Source organism: Oreochromis aureus, linkage group 5, assembly GCF_013358895.1.
Source record: "Oreochromis aureus strain Israel breed Guangdong linkage group 5, ZZ_aureus, whole genome shotgun sequence".
NCBI classification, from domain to species: domain Eukaryota; kingdom Metazoa; phylum Chordata; class Actinopteri; order Cichliformes; family Cichlidae; genus Oreochromis; species Oreochromis aureus.
The window spans coordinates 31123011-31129534 of record NC_052946.1 but is presented as its reverse complement, the minus strand read 5'-3'; the positions used below and the strand labels follow the sequence as shown (position 1 = coordinate 31129534).

Below are 6524 nucleotides of genomic sequence, written 5' to 3'. Positions count from 1 at the left end.
AGTCCTGGCTAAAATGGATTTTCCAAAGCACAGTAATGTATTTTGATGATTATAGGTATGATGGAGGGATGTGAAAAAAATTGAAGTGTGAAAGGAAGCTGTGTCTGATCTGGTTGCATAACCTGTCATAGCCAGAGAGTACAGCAGCTGGCCCATTTTACCAGGAAACACATATTTTTCTAACCACCAGAGGACTAACACTCACAGTAGGGTAATGGGTTTTTACTTAGCACACAGATATTAAATGTGTGTTTGCCAGTTAGGTTCTGGATGTGTTTGTGTGTGAAGGTTGTGTGTTGTGTTCAAGGTGGCTGCTTTTACCTGTGCTTGAACCCCATCCACAGAGGTTTCTATGAGAACTTTACTCCCCGACTTGCCCATGGTTTTACTGCACCAGCTGTTATATGAAGAAAAACAAGCAGAAAAAAATCAATTAGTGCTTCTGCACAAAGCCTGCGTTCTTTGCTGTATTACTGTAAGGTGAAATATTTTTGTAGTTTTCAGTATAGGTGAGGAAGGGGAAGTGACGCAACATTAAGGCTATCAATAGCCTTTGTGCTATGGATGAGCCACAAATTTTTAAAAAAAAAAAACAACTTCACCAATAACAGCAAGACAGTAAATTTATTACAAAAGCTCAGAGGTGGAGAAGGAAACTAAGACCTGCAACATCATAAATAAACATTTGAGAATCAGATGACCTTTTGCTGCAAAAGCTCAAAAAGCCGATGAATTTACCAATGAACAAAGCATCAGTCAAAGGGAATACAAATTTATGAAATAGACAAGAGTCAAAAAAGGAAGTGTTAATCACTGATGACCTGGAATGACCTACTTTATTCCAAGTGTTACCAAGTGTTATATCCATGATATATATATAGTGTATATCTCACAAATGTCAACACAAAAAGGTGAGGTGATCTGTCATCACAGAGAGGGGTGAGACAAGATCAGACTCTCATCGAATGAAGTCATATATTGCACCTGGTTGTGCTATATATAAAATAAAGTGACTTGAGAGTGGTCCTGTAATAACCTGTTCAGAGTGTGTCTGGTTTAAGAGAACTGGGATTGGCTGGATTCAGAATTGAGACAGAAGTTTAAAGTCTACTTGTTTCTACTTGTTGGCCACAATGACCATGTCCTGTGTTTGCAGTTATGAGAAAAAATAACAGGCAAACTCCGAGTTCTGACATCAGGGAGGCATAAGGTTACAAGGATTGAGACCCTGGGATTAAGGAGTGTGTGTCTACAATAACACTGACTGAATGCACACTCACTAATACAATCCAGCCCAATTTCTGAATTTATACCATCAAAATATTGAATTTAAATGTTGTTTATAATTTTCCCCAGACAATGCAGACAGCTACTTGGATCAAGAAAACAGCAGCAAAAGGTGCACCTTTGAATCCACCTTTGATAGTACAAATTGCTGCTGGCTTACAAGTAAAGGTAAATGTCAGTGCAGGGTACTGCATCCAATCCAAGCATGGAGTAAAGTTCAAACTGCTCTTCCCCACTCTCAAGAGGGGAGCATGTTATCTAAAGGTTCAGTGTATGTTGCTGCTGAGAGAAAGGAGCGAGGCTGATTACTCTGAAGTGCTTTGGGTGACTTATCACATCCAATTTCAGTAAGCATATACTAAGTCTTTATTGTACAACTTTTATAAGGGCCTAAATCATTGACTACAACACAAAACTAACTGTGTTCAGCTCAATGACTGTAATGTATTGGCTTTAAAATTTAATTTTGTATGTCTGAAGGATTTTCCCAGCTTCCCTTTAAAAACAGAAACTATTTCATTTACAAAAGCAAAACTATGTTTTTTTTCTTTCTTTTTAAACAGAATCTGTTGATTTAAAAAAAATGTCATAGCTACATATATACACATACATGTATTGAGATAGTGCTTACTGGAGATTGCTGTGTTTTTCTTTATGTTACACGCTTGCCACTCGACTAAATGTCTTCAGGTCAGTCAAGGATTTTCTGCCTTTGTTCAAAAGCAAAAAGAAGAAACAAAAAAGAAAAAAACACATCAATACCAGAAAACACAGGAGTTGATCAAACAAAGGCAGGATATACAACAACATTGTTGTTTCTTGTTGAGCCCTGACTTTAGTGCTAAAATAAAATTCAAGCATCTGCTGATTAAGAAACTAGGGTGACACGTGAGGGGGAGGACTTCTGCATCTCAGTCCTCAACTTGGATTACTGAATATTTATTGAATGGATGTTGTTTTCTGGCAAAAATGATTTACTGATTTTGAATGTGACTGTAAGGTCAGTCAGTCAGTCCAGAGAATTACACTGGATTATGCATGTTTACCTTTAATCCTGTTGCAAAGAAGCACACAAAAAAAGATTGTAGTTTGCCCTTCATCTGTTGGTCTCCAAACCAATTAAAACTCAATCAGATATTCAGTGCAGGGCTAAAACATGACCTGGCAGTTGAGTACTTGCTCGGTGTACCAGTGGTAATAAGCTGAAATTACTCACTGCTTACAGAGCAGCTATATGTGTTGATGAGGGTGCATCGTTTCAGCAGTGTCATTAGTCTGATATCAGAATTGATGGTTCGGTTGTTGAAAAACAAAATGCTTCTCCTGATGCAATTAAAAAAAAAAAAAAAAAAAAAATATATATATATATATATATATATATATATATATATATATATATATATATATATATATATATATATATATATATATATATATATATATATGATGTCTATCCTCAAAATTCCTAATGAGACATAGCTTGTTTCAGAAGTGCAAAGCTGTGTCGAAGTGCTGCTGTGCTTTGGTAATGCTAACATGCTGATATGTAGCATGGTATATATTTACACAGTCTGTGGATTTACCATTGCTGTGTATGGACTGTCGTCTTCTCCACAATGACTTTGTAGGGTTTGCTACATGGATTTATGAGAAAATAAAGGCAGACAGGTGCTGATGAATTACAGACACTGCTTTAATGTAACATAATTATTGCAAGATAATTACTGTATGTGCAATTATCTCTGCTGCATACAAACGTTGGAACATCTGCACCGCATGGACACTGTAGCAGTGTTATTTATGCATACGCTATGATAATGTGTTATAATTCACATATTGCTGCACTGAAAAAAAAACAAAACAATAACTGGATTTAATTTCAATTTTCTCTAATCCACATAGGGCCAAAAGTATACATACAAGTTCAGAAGCATATATTACCTCCCGCTTGTATTTGGTTAAATGTCTCTTAGCAAGTTGCACCTTGGCCAGGTGCTTTTGGTAGCCATTAACAAGCTTCTGGCATAATTCTGACTGGATATTTCATCAGTCTTCTTAGCAGTTGAGTTCATTAATATTACTGATTGCACAAAGTGATTAGAATAATGAAGGAGGAGGACTACCTCCAAATTCTTCAACTTCACCTACTCGTTAACTAGACAGTTGAAACCTGGACAGTCTACATTTAATTAAACATATCTAAGACAAAAAGGTGTGATTGTACAGTTTCTGAAAATAATCTAGAGGTCACATTGATGTTAATATGGTAGAACATATATAATCTTAAAAGTTTCTTTACTTAAAAGTTTCTGTGTGCTGCACCAGAAACCCCCTTGTGATTGCTTTAGCAGATTACAGTTACCTGTAGTTTGAATGGGAGACATCGACTAGCCTGTAAATGTAGTATTTCTTCACTATGTTATAAACAGTGTTGGACAAGTTACTTGAAAATAGTAATTAGTTACTACTTACTGATTACCTCTCATAGAAATTAATCCCGTTACTTTATTGATTACTTAGTTTCAAAAGTAATTAGTTACTCTATTATTTAGTTACTTTTTAAAAACATGATACACAACCTGAATAGGTAAGATTCTACTTTTTCTGCATAGTCCATCATATAAAATTGAATCAAATTAAAAAGTCTCTTAACTTCATCCACATTGCATCAAGCAAGCAAAATCACGGTGTAGTAACTCAGTAACACAGCGTGCTTACGGGAAAGGAACAGTAATCTAATTACTTTTTTGCAATGTTAATCCTTTACTTTACTCATTATTTGAAAAAGTAATCGGATTACTGTAACACGTTACTTTTAACACATTACTGCCCATCTCTGTTTATAAATGTTATGAAACCCTTATCGTTTTGGGCTCTTTTGGGGTGTTTTTTGACAAATGTTGCTGAGGATAGATGATTCATCTGCTGCAGACCCAATTTACCCATGATAACAAAAAGTAGCTTTAGGTGACTACAGTGTATTTAATGTCATGAGAACATACTATCAAATGTAATCTGACATTTTCTATTTATTAATTTATCTTCAAATATGACTGGCCCACCAAGAGTGTGACCTTAAAAAATAATTAGCCTATCGCTTATGTGTGGTTGAACATGGTATTTTACAAGTAATTAATACAGTTATTCCCTTATTTAATGGAACCTTTTGCCAGCAATGTTTCGATGATTAATACATCATATTGATTTTTCTAGGACACATTGCATCTTGAGAATCATTTTCTTTAATGCTATAATAATGTCATCGTTAATTGCCTCACTTACTTTGCCTTGAACATCTGTTCTGTTTTCCTTCTGTGCTGCATGCTGCTGCAATGACCCAATTTCTTTCAAGGATCATTAAAATTTCATTTCATCAGTCAATCTAAAATCGTCATGTCCATTGGCATGCTCACATTTTTTCCCCCTCATTTTTATACAAGGCAGCATGTCATGCTGTGAATGTGGGCTGCGTGTGCAGTTATTTTACGCTCTTTGCAAGCTGCAGGCAGTGAGGGTATGATCCTGAATTAAAAGTGCTTTTGCAAAGTATAAAAGAAAATTCAAATGTCAAATGACAGAACTTGATCACACTTTCAGATAATTTGAGTATCGAATGCAGAGGTTTATTAAACTTTATAAAGTTAAGAGTGCCATCTACATTATACTGACACTGCAACACTTCAATTATAATAAACCACTTCTGAACACTTCAAACTATCTGCATTTAAGTGTGCAGTTGCAAATTTCAGATGATATATGCATTTATTATCTTCAGCTAATTGTAAAAGCTGATAGCATGAATGTCATATTGAAATCAAATGCATCCATGATGGGAGCAAAACAACACTTGAGTCAACTTATAAAGTATAACCTTCAAGCCAAGTTGACTAATTAAAACACAACCCCATATAACCTCTTTTCATTAAAAAAAACAACTAAACAAAAAACAAATCAGAATACAATTTTACATTATCTTTGAAACAGTTAGCACTGGTTCACCTACTGAGTAATGCAGTGATAATAACAGTAACATTTCTATCCATTCTATTAAATAAACTATTAATTCAATGTTATTTTAACTACACACACATATATATACATATATACTGTCTTTGAACTTCTAACCAGGCAAAATAGGTTTCTAAATGTCTCCACCTTGTCCAGTATACTCGTAACTGCATTGTCATACCTGCTTTTATCAGTATATGTATTAATGAACTGCAGTTGTATTTACTGTCGCCTGAATAGTATTTGTTGAAGACATACAGAGCATTTGTCAATTTGAATGTATCACAAATACAAAGCATGTAGAATCCAAATTGTGGAAAACATATTACATAAGCTGTAGTGAATCAGGCACCTCTTTTTCTAGGCCATGGAACATCCTACATTGATTAATTCCTTGTGCACTTACCTCAGGTTCTGAAACTATTAACTGCTTTTCCTCTTCTTCATCAAAATGGTAAGAGAAAAAATATTCCGCTTTTGTACTGCCTGGGTTAGAGAGCTCGAAAGGGGAGCCTGACAGATGTTCGTATCATGGTTATGGCTAAATCTCCTTGTATCAAACCCAGTATTCTGGATTAACCATCACAGCCAATGGCCACATCTGCCATAGCTCAAAAATAGGTGCCCTCTCAGTGTGTGCAGCATGTGCTTTATGTGTGTGTGTGTGTGTGTGTTTCTTTTTTTTCTGCTTCTTTTTTTTTGCATTTGCATTTTCATTTGTATTTGCATTCACATGGCACTTGGTTTTTGGAGTAAAAGCTTACTCAACAAAATAAAAAAGCCAACTGGAGCTATTTGCTTGACTCGACATAGTTTTAGTGACAGGAAAATATTACAGCCCATTAATGAGGTTATGGATCTTGAGGTTGTTTGTGCATCCACCAGGACATGAAAGAACTTCAAAAGATTCATTAGATGCTAAAAAAAAAAGTCTTTGGTGGCTCAATCATGCAGTCTTACCTAACAGGCGAGAGCTGCAAATTGTTCAGATCTTTTTTTAACTTTCTGGCATATTTAACACGCATATTCCTTTGCTTCACTGATTTACAACTGGTTGTTTTTTTTTTTGAAAAGTTACAAAAGAATCTGTTAAAAAAAAAAAAAAAAAAAAGAATCTAAAAGCACCCAAACTCGTTCCCCTGACTGTGGATCTGATTTGGATTTATAGAAGACATCTGACCTAATTCTCTGCAATGTTCTCATTTCGTGTTAAACAGAAACATGGAAAA

General features: G+C 35.1%; 1 long non-coding RNA gene across 1 annotated transcript; it reads right to left on the bottom strand.

Annotated features, from left to right (window-relative positions):
• Positions 1-323: 323 nt before the first annotated feature.
• Positions 324-5837, bottom strand: LOC120440215. The gene is made up of 3 exons (XR_005613076.1): positions 5702-5837; positions 1919-1997; positions 324-397 (listed from the first exon to the last, which is right to left on the bottom strand). It is a non-coding gene; the product is annotated as an uncharacterized LOC120440215 (long non-coding RNA).
• Between the last annotated feature and the right edge of the window lie 687 nt (positions 5838-6524).